The sequence below is a fragment of the Pseudorasbora parva genome, chromosome 14 (assembly GCF_024679245.1).
Source record: "Pseudorasbora parva isolate DD20220531a chromosome 14, ASM2467924v1, whole genome shotgun sequence".
In the NCBI taxonomy this organism is placed as follows: Eukaryota; Metazoa; Chordata; class Actinopteri; order Cypriniformes; family Gobionidae; genus Pseudorasbora; species Pseudorasbora parva.
Window position 1 is genome coordinate 27,419,587 of NC_090185.1, and position 16,253 is coordinate 27,435,839.

Sequence of the window (16,253 nt, forward strand, 5' to 3'; positions counted from 1 at the left end):
AAGATTATTTAGTGAGGCCAGCAGGGTGTTTTCACATTAGCAGAGTATGTGGGAGAGAGTTGCTATAGTTGGAGTACACTGTAATGCAATACAGGTGGTAGCTCATTCTGAGGGGCATTTTGAGCCCCTCAGAATTTGCTGCCTCTCGATATAGACAATTTTATCAAGCCAGAATGCATCTGTTCTACTGTAGCGTCCCATGGCCAAAGTCTGGCTCCCCACCGAAACCTAGCGGGTTGTAGCCTGGATGTAATGTTAACTGGAGAGTGTTTTTTCAAACACTCAATTGTTATTAGAGGATGCTTTAGGTAGGCCACTCTTAGTTGTTTACTCACAGAACTGTATTGCAGTTACATGAAAGTGAGACCTTTTTGAAAAAAACTCAATTGTTGTTGAAAGATTATTTAGTGAGGCCAGTAGGGTGTTTTCACATTAGCAGAATATGTGGGAGAGAGTTGCTATAGTTGGAGTACACTGTAATGCAATATAGGTGGTAGCTCATTCTGAGGGGCATTTTGAGCCCCTCAGAATTTGCTGCCTCTCGATATAGAGAATTTTATCAAGCCAGAATGCATCTGTTCTACTGTAGCGTCCCATTGCCAAAGGCTGGCTCCACACCAAAACCTAGCGGGTTCTAGCCTGGAAGTAATGTGAACTGGAGAGTGTTTTTTCAAACACTCAATTGTTATTAGAGGATGCTTTAGGTAGGCCACTCTTAGTTGTTTATTCACAGGCCTGTATTGCAGTTACATGAAAGTGAGACCGTTTTGAAAAAAACTCAATTGTTGTTGAAAGATTATTTAGTGAGGCCAGTAGGGTGTTTTCACACTAGCAGAATATGTGGGAGAGAGTTGCTATATTTGGATTACACTGTAATGCAATACAGGTGGTAGCTCATTCTGAGGGGCATTTTGAGCCCCTCAGAATTTGCTGCCTCTCCATATAGACCATTTTATCAAGCAAGAACACTTCGGTTCTACTGTAGCATCCCATGGCCAAAGTCTGGCTCCCCACCGAAACCTAGCGGGTTGTAGCCTGGATGTAATGTTAACTGGAGAGTGTTTTTTCAAACACTCAATTGTTATTAGAGGATGCTTTAGGTAGGCCACTCTTAGTTGTTTACTCACAGGCCTGTATTGCATTTACATGAAAGTGAGACCTTTTTGAAAAAATCTCAATTGTTGTTGAAAGATTATTTAGTGAGGCCAGTAGGGTATTTTCACACTAGCAGAATATGTGGGAGAGAGTTGCTATAGTTGGAGTAGAATGTAATGCAATACAGGTGGTAGCTCATTCTGAGGGGCATTTTGAGCCCCTCAGAATTTGCTGCCTCTCGATATAGACAATTTTATCAAGCCAGAATGCATCTGTTCTACTGTAGCGTCCCATGGCCAAAGGCTGGCTCCTCACCGGAACCTAGTGGGTTCTAGGCTGGATGAAATGGAAAGTGTTTTTTTAAACACTCAATTGCTATTAGAGGATGCTTTAGGTAGGCCACTCTAAGTTGTTTATTCACAGGCCTGTATTGCAGTTACATGAAAGTGAGACCTTTTTGAAAAGAACTCAATTGTTATTGAAAGATTATTTAGTGAGGCCAGTAGGGTGTTTTCACATTAGCAGAATATGTGGGAGACAGTTGCTATAGTTGGAGTAGACTGTAATGCAATACAGGTGGTAGCTCATTCTGAGGGTCATTTTGAGCCCCTCAGAATTTGCTGCCTCTCCATATAGACCATTTTATCAAGCAAGAACACTTCGGTTCTACTGTAGCATCCCATGGCCAAAGTCTGGCTCCCCACCGAAACCTAGCGGGTTGTAGCCTGGATGTAATGTTAATTGGAGAGTGTTTTTTCAAACACTCAATTGTTATTAGAGGATGCTTTAGGTAGGCCACTCTTAGTTGTTTACTCACAGGCCTGTATTGCAGTTACATGAAAGTGAGACCTTTTTGAAAAAAACTCAATTGTTATTGAAAGATTATTTAGTGAGGCCAGTAGGGTGTTTTCACACTAGCAGAATATGTGGGAGAGAGTTGCTATAGTTGGAGTACACTGTAATGCAATACAGGTGGTAGCTTATTCTGAGGGGCATTTTGAGCCCCTCAGAATTTGCTGCCTCTCGATATAGACCATTTTATCAAGCCAGAATGCATCTGTTCTACTGTAGCGTCCCATGGCCAAAGGCTGGCTCCCCACCGAAACCTAGTGGGTTCTAGGCTGGATGTAATGTGAAATGGAAAGTGTTTTTTCAAACACTCAATTGTTATTAGAGGATGCTTTAGGTAGGCCACTCTTAGTTTATTTGCTCACAGGCCTGTATTGCATTTAAATGAAAGTGAGACGTTTTTCGGAAAAAAACTCAATTGCTATTGAAAGATTATTTAGTGAGCCCAGTAGGGTGTTTTCAAATTAGCAGAATATGTTGGAGAGAGTTGCTATAGTTGGAGTAGAATGTAATGCAATACAGGTGGTAGCTCATTCTGAGGGGCATTTTGAGCCCCTCAGAATTTGCTGCCTCTCGATATAGACAATTTTATCAAGCCATAACATATCTGTTCTACTTTAGCGTCCCATGGCCAAAGTCTGGCTCCCCACCGAAACGTAGCGGGTTCTAGCCTGGATGTAATGTGAACTGGAGAGTGTTTTTTCAAACGCTCAATTGCTATTAGAGGATGCTTTAGGTAGGCCACTCTTAGTTTTTTTTCACAGGCCTGTATTGCAGTTACATGAAAGTGAGACCTTTTTGAAAAAAAACTCAATTGTTATTGAAAGATTATTAAGGGAGGCCAGTAGGGTGTTTTCACACTAGAAGAATATGTGGGAGAGAGTTGCTATAGTTGGAGTACACTGTAAAGCAATACAGGTGGTAGCTCATTCTGAGGGGCATTTTGAGCCCCTCAGAATTTGCTGCCTCTCCATATAGACCATTTTATCAAGCCAGAATGCATCTGTTCTAATGTAGCGTCCAATGGCCAAAGGCTGGCTCCCCACCCAAACCTAGTGGGTTCTAGGCTGGATGTAATGTGAACTGGAGAGTGTTTTTTCAAACACTCAATTGTTATTAGAGGATGCTTTAGGTAGGCCACTCTAAGTTTATTTACTTACATGCCTGTATTGCAGTTACATGAAAGTGAGACCTTTTTGAAAAAATCTCAATTGTTGTTGAAAGATTATTTAGTGAGGCCAGTAGGGTGTTTTCACACTAGCAGAATATGTGAGAGAGAGAGTTGCTATAGTTGGAGTAGAATGTAATGCAATACAGGTGGTAGCTCATTCTGAGGGGCATTTTGAGCCCCTCAGAATTTGCTGCCTCTCGATATAGACAATTTTATCAAGCCAGAATGCATCTGTTCTACTGTAGCGTCCCATTGCCAAAGGCTGGCTCCACACCAAAACCTAGCGGGTTCTAGCCTGGAAGTAATGTGAACTGGAGAGTGTTTTTTCAAACACTCAATTGTTATTAGAGGATGCTTTAGGTAGGCCACTCTTAGTTGTTTATTCACAGGCCTGTATTGCAGTTACATGAAAGTGAGACCTTTTTGAAAAAATCTCAATTGTTGTTGAAAGATTATTTAGTGAGGCCAGTAGGGTGTTTTCACACTAGCAGAATATGTGAGAGAGAGAGTTGCTATAGTTGGCGTAGAATGTAATGCAATACAGGTGGTAGCTCATTCTGAGGGGCATTTTGAGCCCCTCAGAATTTGCTGCCTCTCGATATAGACAATTTTATCAAGCCAGAATGCATCTGTTCTACTGTAGCGTCCCATTGCCAAAGGCTGGCTCCACACCAAAACCTAGCGGGTTCTAGCCTGGAAGTAATGTGAACTGGAGAGTGTTTTTTCAAACACTCAATTGTTATTAGAGGATGCTTTAGGTAGGCCACTCTAAGTTTATTTACTTACATGCCTGTATTGCAGTTACATGAAAGTGAGACCTTTTTGAAAAAATCTCAATTGTTGTTGAAAGATTATTTAGTGAGGCCAGTAGGGTGTTTTCACACTAGCAGAATATGTGAGAGAGAGAGTTGCTATAGTTGGAGTAGAATGTAATGCAATACAGGTGGTAGCTCATTCTGAGGGGCATTTTGAGCCCCTCAGAATTTGCTGCCTCTCGATATAGACAATTTTATCAAGCCAGAATGCATCTGTTCTACTGTAGCGTCCCATTGCCAAAGGCTGGCTCCACACCAAAACCTAGCGGGTTCTAGCCTGGAAGTAATGTGAACTGGAGAGTGTTTTTTCAAACACTCAATTGTTATTAGAGGATGCTTTAGGTAGGCCACTCTTAGTTGTTTATTCACAGGCCTGTATTGCAGTTATATGAAAGTGAGACCGTTTTGAAAAAAACTCAATTGTTGTTGAAAGATTATTTAGTGAGGCCAGTAGGGTGTTTTCACACTAGCAGAATATGTGGGAGAGAGTTGCTATATTTGGATTACACTGTAATGCAATACAGGTGGTAGCTCATTCTGAGGGGCATTTTGAGCCCCTCAGAATGTGCTGCCTCTCAATATAGACAATTTTATCAAGCCAGAATGCATCCGTTCTACTGTAGCGTCCCATGGCCAAAGGCTGGCTCCCCACCGAAACCTAGCGGGTTCTAGGCTGGATGTAATGTGAAATGGAAAGTGTTTTTTCAAACACTCAATTGTTATTAGAGGATGCTTTAGGTAGGCCACTCTTAGTTTATTTGCTCACAGGCCTGTATTGCATTTAAATGAAAGTGAGACGTTTTTGGGAAAAAAACTCAATTGTTATTGAAAGATTATTTAGTGAGCCCAGTAGGGTGTTTTCAAATTAGCAGAATATGTTGGAGAGAGTTGCTATAGTTGGAGTAGAATGTAATGCAATACAGGTGGTAGCTCATTCTGAGGGGCATTTTGAGCCCCTCAGAATTTGCTGCCTCTCGATATAGACAATTTTATCAAACCATAACATATCTGTTCTACTTTAGCGTCCCATGGCCAAAGTCTGGCTCCCCACCGAAACGTTGCGGGTTCTAGCCTGGATGTAATGTGAACTGGAGAGTGTTTTTTCAAACGCTCAATTGCTATTAGAGGATGCTTTAGGTAGGCCACTCTTAGTTGTTTATTCACAGGCCTGTATTGCAGTTACATGAAAGTGATACCTTTTTGAAAAGAACTCAATTGTTATTGAAAGATTATTTAGTGAGGCCAGTAGGGTGTTTTCACATTAGCAGAATATGTGGGAGACAGATGCTATAGTTGGAGTAGAATGTAATGCAATACAGGTGGTAGCTCATTCTGAGGGGCATTTTGAGCCCCTCAGAATTTGCTGCCTCTCCATATAGACCATTTTATCAAGCAAGAACACTTCGGTTCTACTGTAGCATCCCATGGCCAAAGTCTGGCTCCCCACCGAAACCTAGCGGGTTGTAGCCTGGATGTAATGTTAATTGGAGAGTGTTTTTTTCAAACACTCAATTGTTATTAGAGGATGCTTTAGGTAGGCCACTCTTAGTTGTTTACTCACAGGCCTGTATTGCAGTTACATGAAAGTGAGACCTTTTTGAAAAAAACTCAATTGTTATTGAAAGATTATTTAGTGAGGCCAGTAGGGTGTTTTCACACTAGCAGAATATGTGGGAGAGAGTTGCTATAGTTTGAGTACACTGTAATGCAATACAGGTGGTAGCTCATTCTGAGGGGCATTTTGAGCCCCTCAGAATTTGCTGCCTCTCGATATAGACCATTTTATCAAGCCAGAATGCATCTGTTCTACTGTAGCGTCCCATGGCCAAAGGCTGGCTCCCCACCGAAACCTGGTGGGTTCTAGACTGGATGTAATGTGAAATGGAAAGTGTTTTTTCAAACACTCAATTGTTATTAGAGGATGCTTTAGGTAGGCCACTCTTAGTTTATTTGCTCACAGGCCTGTATTGTATTTAAATGAAAGTGAGACCTTTTTGGGAAAAAAACTCAATTGTTATTGAAAGATTATTTAGCGAGGCCAGTAGGGTGTTTTCACATTAGCAGAATATGTTGGAGAGAGTTGCTATAGTTGGAGTACACTGTAATGCAGTACAGGTGGTAGCTCATTCTGAGGGGCATTTTGAGCCCCTCAGAATTTGCTGCCTCTCGATATAGACAATTGTATCAAGCCATAATGTATCTGTTCTACTTTAACGTCCCATGGCCAAAGTCTGGCTCCCCACCGAAACGTAGCGGGTTCTAGCCTGGATGTAATGTGAACTGGAGAGTGTTTTTTCAAACGCTCAATTGCTATTAGAGGATGCTTTAGGTAGGCCACTCTTAGTTGTTTATTCACAGGCCTGTATTGCAGTTACATGAAAGTGAGACCTTTTTGAAAAAAAACTCAATTGTTATTGAAAGATTATTAAGTGAGGCCAGTAGGGTGTTTTCACACTAGAAGAATATGTGGGAGAGAGTTGCTATAGTTGGAGTAGACTGTAATGCAATACAGGTGGTAGCTCATTCTGAGGGGCATTTTGAGCCCCTCAGAATTTGCTGCCTCTCGATATAGACAATTTTATCAAGCCAGAATGCATCTGTTCTACTGTAGCGTCCCATGGCCAAAGCCTGGCTCCCCACCGAAACCTAGTGGGTACTAGGCTGGATGTAATGTGAAATGGAAAGTGTTTTTTCAAACACTCAATTGTTATTAGAGGAGGCTTTAGGTAGGCCACTCTTAGTTGTTTACTCACAGGCCTGTATTGCAGTTACATGAAAGTGAGACCTTTTTGAAAAAATCTCAATTGTTGTTGAAAGATTATTTAGTGAGGCCAGTAGGGTGTTTTCACATTAGCAGAATATGTGGGAGACAGATGCTATTGTTGGAGTAGACTGTAATGCAATACAGGTGGTAGCTCATTCTGAGGGGCATTTTGAGCCCCTCAGAATTTGCTGCCTCTCGATATAGACCATTTTATCAAGCCAGAATGCATCTGTTCTACTATAGCGTCCCATGGCCAAAGGCTGGCTCCCTACCGAAACCTAGTGGGTTCTAGGCTGGATGTAATGTGAAATGGAAAGTGTTTTTTCAAACACTCAATTGTTATTAGAGGATGCTTTAGGTAGGCCACTCTTAGTTTATTTGCTCACAGGCCTGTATTGCATTTAAATGAAAGTGAGACCTTTTTGGGAAAAAAACTCAATTGTTATTGAAAGATTATTTAGTGAGCCCAGTAGGGTGTTTTTACATTAGCAGAATATGTTGGAGAGAGTTGCTATAGTTGGAGTAGAATGTAATGCAATACAGGTGGTAGCTCATTCTGAGGGGCATTTTGAGCCCCTCAGAATTTGCTGCCTCTCGATATAGACAATTTTATCAAGCCAGAATGCATATGTTCTACTGTAGCGTCCCATGGCCAACGGCTGGTTCCTCACCGAAACCTAGCGGGTTCTAGGCTGGATGTAATGTGAACTGGAGAGTGTTTTTTCAAACACTCAATTGCTATTAGAGGATGCTTTAGGTAGGCCACTCTTAGTTGTTTATTCACAGGCCTGTATTGCAGTTACATGAAAGTGAGACCTTTTTGAAAAAAACTCAATTGTTATTGAAAGATTATTTAGTGAGGCCAGTAGGGTGTTTTCATATTAGCAGAATATGTGGGAGAGAGTTGCTATAGTTGGAGTACACTGTAATGCAATACAGGTGGTAGCTCATTCTGAGGGGCATTTTGAGCCCCTCAGAATTTGCTGCCTCTCCATATAGACCATTTTATCAAGCCAGAATGCATCTCTTCTACTGTAGCGTCCCATGGCCAAAGGCTGGCTCCCCACCGAAACGTAGCGGGTTGTAGCCTGGATGTAATGTTAACTGGAGAGTGTTTTTTCAAACACTCAATTGTTATTAGAAGATGCTTTAGGTAGGCCACTCTTAGTTGTTTACTCACAGGCCTGTATTGCAGTTAAATGAAAGTGAGACCTTTTTGAAAAAAACTCAATTGTTATTGAAAGATTATTTAGTGAGGCCAGTAGGGTGTTTTCACACTAGCAGAATATGTGGGAGAGAGTTGCTATAGTTGGAGTACACTGTAATGCAATACAGGTGGTAGCTCATTCTGAGGGGCATTTTGAGCCCCTCAGAATTTGCTGCCTCTCCATATAGACCATTTTATCAAGCCAGAATGCATCAGTTCTACTGTAGCGTCCAATGGCCAAAGGCTGGCTCCCCACCGAAACCTAGTGGGTTCTAGGCTGGATGTAATGTGAACTGGAGAGTGTTTTTTCAAACACTCAATTGTTATTAGAGGATGCTTTAGGTAGGCCACTCTAAGTTTATTTACTCACAGGCCTGTATTGCAGTTACATGAAAGTGAGACCTTTTTGAAAAAATCTCAATTGTTGTTGAAAGATTATTTAGTGAGGCCAGTAGGGTGTTTTCACACTAGCAGAATATGTGAGAGAGAGAGTTGCTATAGTTGGCGTAGAATGTAATGCAATACAGGTGGTAGCTCATTCTGAGGGGCATTTTGAGCCCCTCAGAATTTGCTGCCTCTCGATATAGACAATTTTATCAAGCCAGAATGCATCTGTTCTACTGTAGCGTCCCATTGCCAAAGGCTGGCTCCCCACCAAAATCTAGCGGGTTCTAGCCTGGAAGTAATGTGAACTGGAGAGTGTTTTTTCAAACACTCAATTGTTATTAGAGGATGCTTTAGGTAGGCCACTCTTAGTTGTTTATTCACAGGCCTGTATTGCAGTTACATGAAAGTGAGACCGTTTTGAAAAAAACTCAATTGTTGTTGAAAGATTATTTAGTGAGGCCAGTAGGGTGTTTTCACACTAGCAGAATATGTGGGAGAGAGTTGCTATATTTGGATTACACTGTAGTGCAATACAGGTGGTAGCTCATTCTGAGGGGCATTTTGAGCCCCTCAGAATTTGCTGCCTCTCGATATAGACAATTTTATCAAGCCAGAATGCATCTGTTCTACTGTAGCGTCACATGGCCAAAGGCTGGCTTCTCACCGAAACCTAGTGGGTTCTAGGCTGGATGTAATGTGAAATGGAAAGTGTTTTTTCAAACACTCAATTGTTATTAGAGGATGCTTTAGGTAGGCCACTCTTAGTTAATTTACTCACATGCCTGTATTGCAGTTAAATGAAAGTGAGAAGTTTTGGGGGAAAAAACTCAATTGTTATTGAAAGATTATTTAGTGAGGCCAGTAGGGTGTTTTCACATTAGCAGAATTTGTGGGAGAGAGTTGCTATAGTTGGAGCAGACTGTAATGCAATACAGGTGGTAGCTCATTCTGAGGGGCATTTTGAGCCCCTCAGAATTTGCTGCCTCTCCATATAGACAATTTTATCAAGCCAGAATGCATCTGTTCTACTGTAGCGTCCCATGGCCAAAGGCTGGCTCCCCACCGAAACCTAGCGGGTTCTAGGCTGGATGTAATGTGAACTGGAGAGTGTTTTTTCAAACACTCAATTGCTATTAGAGGATGCTTTAGGTAGGCCACTCTTAGTTGTTTATTCACAGGCCTGTATTGCAGTTACATGAAAGTGAGACCTTTTTGAAAAAAACTCAATTGTTATTGAAAGATTATTTAGTGAGGCCTGTAGGGTGTTTTCACATTAGCAGAATATGTGGGAGAGAGTTGCTATGTTGGAGTACACTGTAATGCAATACAGGTGGTAGCTCATTCTGAGGGGCATTTTGAGCCCCTCAGAATTTGCTGCCTCTCCATATAGACCATTTTATCAAGCAAGAACACTTCGGTTCTACTGTAGCGTCCCATGGCCAAAGTCTGGCTCCCCACCGAAACCTAGCGGGTTGTAGCCTGGATGTAATGTTAACTGGAGAGTGTTTTTTCAAACACTCAATTGTTATTAGAGGATGCTTTAGGTAGGCCCCTCTTAGTTGTTTACTCACAGGCCTGTATTGCATTTACATGAAAGTGAGACCTTTTTGAAAAAAACTCAATTGTTATTGAAAGATTATTTAGTGAGGCCAGTAGGGTGTTTTTTTTACATTAGCAGAATATGTGGGAGAGAGTTGCTATAGTTGGAGTAGACTGTAATGCAATACAGGTGGTAGCTCATTCTGAGGGGCATTTTGAGCCCCTCAGAATTTGCTGCCTCTCCATATAGACCATTTTATCAAGCAAGAACACTTCGGTTCTACTGTAGCGTCCCATGGCCAAAGGCTGGCTCTCCACCGAAACCTAGCGGGTTCTAGGCTGGATGTAATGTGAACTGGAGAGTGTTTTTTCAAACACTCAGTTGCTATTAGAGGATGCTTTAGGTAGGCCACTCTTAGTTGTTTATTCACAGGCCTGTATTGCAGTTACATGAAAGTGAGACCTTTTTGAAAAAAAAACTCAATTGTTATTGAAAGATTATTAAGTGAGGCCAGTAGGGTGTTTTCACATTAGCAGAATATGTGGGAGAGAGTTGCTATAGTTGGAGTACACTGTAATGCAATACAGGTGGTAGCTCATTCTGAGGGGCATTTTGAGCCCCTCAGAATTTGCTGCCTCTCGATATAGACAATTTTATCAAGCCAGAATGCATCTGTTCTACTGTAGCGTCCCATGGCCAAAGGCTGGCTTCTCACCGAAACCTAGTGGGTTCTAGGCTGAATGTAATGTGAAATGGAAAGTGTTTTTTCAAACACTCAATTGTTATTAGAGGATGCTTTAGGTAGGCCACTCTTAGTTAATTTACTCACAGGCCTGTATTGCAGTTAAATGAAAGTGAGAAGTTTTGGGGAAAAAAACTCAATTGTTATTGAAAGATTATTTAGTGAGGCCAGTAGGGTGTTTTCACATTAGCAGAATATGTGGGAGAGAGTTGCTATAGTTGGAGTAGAATGTAATGCAATACAAGTGGTAGCTCATTCTGAGGGGCATTTTGAGCCCCTCAGAATTTGCTGCCTCTCCATATAGACCATTTTATCAAGCCAGAATGCATCTGTTCTACTGTAGCGTCCCATGGCCAAAGGCTGGCTCCCCACCGAAACCTAGGGGGTTCTAGGCTGGATGTAATGTGAACTGGAGAGTGATTTTTCAAACACTCAATTGCTATTAGAGGATGCTTTAGGTAGGCCACTCTTAGTTGTTTATTCACAGGCCTGTATTGCAGTTACATGAAAGTGAGACCTTTTTGAAAAAAACTCAATTGTTATTGAAAGATTATTTAGTGAGGCCAGTAGGGTGTTTTTTTTTACATTAGCAGAATATGTGGGAGAGAGTTGCTATAGTTGGAGTAGACTGTAATGCAATACAGGTGGTAGCTCATTCTGAGGGGCATTTTGAGCCCCTCAGAATTTGCTGCCTCTCCATATAGACCATTTTATCACGCAAGAACACTTCGGTTCTACTGTAGCGTCCCATGGCCAAAGTCTGGCTCCCCACCGAAACCTAGCGGGTTGTAGCCTGGATGTAATGTTAACTGGAGAGTGTTTTTTCAAACACTCAATTGTTATTAGAGGATGCTTTAGGTAGGCCACTCTTAGTTGTTTACTCACAGGCCTTATTGCAGTTACATGAAAGTGAGACCTTTTTGAAAAAAACTCAATTGTCATTTAAAGATTATTTAGTGAGGCCAGTAGGGTGTTTTCACATTAGCAGAATATGTGAGAGAGAGTTGCTATAGTTGGAGTACACTGTAATGCAATACAGGTGGTAGCTCATTCTGAGGGGCATTTTGAGCCCCTCAGAATTTGCTGCCTCTCCATATAGACCATTTTATCAAGCCAGAATGCATCTGTTCTACTGTAGCGTCCCATTGCCAAAGGCTGGCTCCACACCGAAACCTAGTGGGTTCTAGGCTGGATGTAATGTGAAATGGAAAGTGTTTTTTCAAACACTCAATTGTTATTAGAGGATGCTTTAGGTAGGCCACTCTTAGTTTATTTGCTCACAGGCCTGTATTGCAGTTAAATGAAAGTGAGACCTTTTTGGGAAAAAAACTCAATTGTTATTGAAAGATTATTTAGCGAGGCCAGTAGGGTGTTTTCACATTAGCAGAATATGTTGGAGAGAGTTGCTATAGTTGGAGTAGAATGTAATGCAATACAGGTGGTAGCTCATTCTGAGGGGCATTTTGAGCCCCTCAGAATTTGCTGCCTCTCGATATAGACAATTTTATCAAGCCAGAACGTATCTGTTCTACTGTAGCGTCCCATTGCCAAAGTCTGGCTCCTCACCGAAACGTAGCGGGTTCTAGCCTGGATGTAATGTGAACTGGAGAGTGTTTTTTCAAACGCTCAATTGCTATTAGAGGATGCTTTAGGTAGGCCACTCTTAGTTGTTTATTCACAGGCCTGTATTGCAGTTACATGAAAGTGAGACCTTTTTGAAAAAAAAACTCAATTGTTATTGAAAGATTATTAAGTGAGGCCAGTAGGGTGTTTTCACATTAGCAGAATAAGTGGGAGAGAGTTGCTATAGTTGGAGTACTCTGTAATGCAAGACAGGTGGTAGCTCATTCTGAGGGGCATTTTGAGCCCCTCAGAATTTGCTGCCTCTCCATATAGACCATTTTATCAAGCCAGAATGCATCTGTTCTACTGTAGCGTCCCATTGCCAAAGGCTGGCTCCCCACCGAAACCTAGCGGGTTCTAGGCTGGATGTAATGTGAAATGGAAAGTGTTTTTTCAAACACTCAATTGTTATTAGAGGATGCTTTAGGTAGGCCACTCTTAGTTGTTTATTCACAGGCCTGTATTGCAGTTACATGAAAGTGAGACCTTTTCGAAAAAAACTCAATTGTTATTGAAAGATTATTTAGTGAGGCCAGTAGGGTGTTTTCACACTAGCAGAATATGTGGGAGAGAGTTGCTATAGTTGTAATGCAATACAGGTGGTAGCTCATTCTGAGGAGTGACTATATTGTATTGAAATAGGTAACACTTCAAAGTTAATACCAAATCAAAACTAATAGCAAATCATTTGTAATTGAAATTTCTCATTCTTACCTAAGTGCAAATATTTATTTGATCATTGTATTGTAAGAATGCATAAAAAAATAAAAATAAAAAAAAACATTTCTGAAACATATTTGATTATTTGTATTTTGTCCATTTGACTTGGAACAATGTTTTTGATTTTGTACTTATTTGATTATTTGAATTTTGTCCATTTGACTTGGAACTATGTTTTTGGACATCCATTCAATTGAATCTCTGTATGTGGTTACACTGAATACTTTGTTGATACTCTTCATGAAAAAAGGGTTTAAAACCAGCAATGATTGTTGTTTTGTTTTAATGCATTTTATTTTTAATGTTTCCAGAAACAATGTAAGAGCTTGTGAGATTTTCTTTTATTTTCAACCTTGACCACTTTATTAAGTATATCGATTTAAGGGTTTATTGCCAGAGAACATTTTAATCTGACCATATCAAACTTCTCACCAATGACAAATGCCATGTGTTGCTTTTGCTCTTTGTTGTGCTATATGTTCTTTTAATCCCAGGATCCCTGCTGGACAAGTTCACATCCTGTGTCCTCAGGAAGAGGGACAAGCGTTTGCTCTAACCTTCAGTGACTGTTCTCTCGAGGTGTGAAGTATTTAATGGACATTTCGCATATCAAAGAATGATGCAACACCATTTGATGGAGCCTTCCCATGCAGGACTGCAATGAGAACAAAGACTGAACTAGCAAACTGCTTTTGTAACATTTCTGGACGACAAGTCTGATGACGACATCTACACACAACTGGAAGAATGTCTTTGTGGACTGTGTCACCTCTGGACACTTTATGAACATGGTCAAAGGTGCCATGGTGGGACTGTAAGAATCCAAAATAATCAAAGATATTTGATATTTGACTTTGAACAAAGACATTTGTTGGTAACACTTTACTTGAAGGGGTGTGCATAAGACTGACATGACACCTTCATAATCATGACATGACACGTGTCATGAATATGAAGGAGTTTTTATGCATGTTTATGACAACTGTCATTAAGTGTCCTTCGCTTAATTATGTCATTTTTAATGCAATGATGACATTTCGGACTTGTCTTTGTTATGACAACTTGACATAAACCAATACATCATAACCTGTCAGTGTCTTTGTCATGACAACTTGACATTACCAAGACAACATAACCTGTCATAAACATTACATAACAGATTATCAAATTTAAGAAACTTACTTAGCTTATAGGGTTAACCTTAAACTGTCATGTGGTTGGTTTTGATGTTGACTGAGGCCATTATAATGTCATACATTTTTTTTCAGTGGCACAAGTTTAATTTGTCATTAAAATGTAATTAGGTGTTAATACGCTGTCAAATTATTTGTTAATAACAGCATCATTAATATTTTTCAGTTCATGTTTTATTTTATTTTTTAAGTTTCCTCCACCAGCTTCAACAGAAGGTTAGATAATAGACAATTTCAAATGTCTTAAAAATATGAAAAGGAGTTCGAGAAATAAAATCAATCATTTAATTTTTAAGACCTGCCCTCTCACAGAACTGACTCTTAAAAACACAAGGCATGAATTTATACACAGGTGACCAGCACCAATTAGCGCAAAAAGGGGAAAACACGTACACAAATAATGGCCAGTACACAAAATAAACATATATATATATATATATATATATATATATATATATATATATATATATATATATATATATATATATATATATATATATATATATATATATATATATATATATATATAAACAAACACAGAAAAATAGTCTATAGGAAAATAATAGGAATAGTCTTTAGAGCCCCACCCCGGGCTGAACAATGCCCGACTAGATCCTAGGCCGGAACATTATATATAGGGCCAACGTTTCCGCCCGAACTCCTTTTGACGGTGCACCAGCACACAGTTCACAGAAACACTTTTACTCTTAGCATTGTGCAACAAGTGTCACAGCAGCTGCTGAGCGAATGCACAGTGTAAGGTCATGACATCATTTTCAACACACTCAAATGTATCTAATATGATAAAATATGATAAAAAGAGCTGCGTTACCGTATAATCATAACTGGAAAAGCGGAAATAGCGCCGGCCCCCGACAACTGTGTCCCGTCCCATCATAATAAAAATTCCACTGATCACAAGGCGTGTGTTGTTCACCTCTGACTGTCACGAATGTCGTGTATTGCTTTCTTTCTTTTTTAGGCAAACCCTGCATGAATGCTCGGCCACATCATCATCAGATCGGAAAAACAGCATTAAAGCATTAAAGCACTTCAAGCTGGGCCTAATTTTGACTGACAGAGGGAAAAAAAAACAGCTCTGTTTTCAGCAAGCCATTTCAGTGCATGTGTCTTTAATGCTAATGAGATTTGCTCAGGCCCTTCTGACAACAGTGGAGGGGAAAGAATGGTGATGGGAGTCTCTGAGGACACATCTATGTAACTGTATCGATTTGAACCAGAGTCGGACCCGGAACAAGATGACAGCCCCAACGAAATTCGACAATTGAGGCTTGAACAGGATGTTTCTGAATGGTTGGTTAACCAAATGTCACTTTGCTCTCTCTTTGTACTGCCAGGGTAACGTTAGCGTAGTGAGATACGAATGCTATGTGTTTACTGATGTATACATCAGTTCATTGACAGATTGATGTTACAGCTAATGCAAATAGCTGTAGGCTATTTGCATTATTTATGCAAATAGGCTATTTGCATTCTATTATTTGCATTCTATTATTAATGTAGGCTATTTGCATTCTATTATTTGGTAGGCTTGTCAGTGATGCGTAATGTCATCTATGCAGTGAAATAACTGTTACAACTGTTACAAATGTTTTTTTTTTTTTTTACAGTAACAGACACCGTTATAAACCATCTACAAAAGTAAGCTTAGCATAGTGTTTCCAGGTTGACTTTATCCCCAGCGTATGTAACGGAGGCCAGCTAGTAGTAGTTGCTGTGCGAGTAAACTTCACTCCTCTGACCTCAAGAGGCGCTCTAGCGACTGATGCTAGGGGTTGCAGCCTTTAGCCTCCTTGTTAGAGCGTCCGACTCTCATGCCGGCGGACCTGGGTTCGAGTCCCAGTCCGAACAGAAGTGTTTGCATTGGTGCCGTGACCCGGATGAGAGTGAGGTTTAGGGGGGCGGAGGCCAGCTAGTAGTAGTTGCTGTGCGAGTAAACCTCACTCCTCTGACCTCAAGAGGCGCTCTAGCGACTGACGCTGGAGGTTGCAGCCTTTAGCCTCCTTGTTAGAGCGTCCGACTCTCATGCCGGCGGTCCCGGGTTTGAGTCCCGGTCCGAACAGAAGGGGTTATACGTACACAGTTTGTAATAACACAATAACCATAACGCGTTGTTCATTATGGTA

At 40.7% G+C, this 16,253-nt stretch overlaps 1 protein-coding gene across 1 annotated transcript in view; it reads right to left on the reverse strand.

Moving 5' to 3' along the window:
- Positions 1–16,253, reverse strand: part of LOC137039769 (uncharacterized) — a 164,685-nt gene that overhangs the window by 120,891 nt on the left and 27,541 nt on the right. The gene's annotated exons all lie outside the window — the stretch shown is intronic.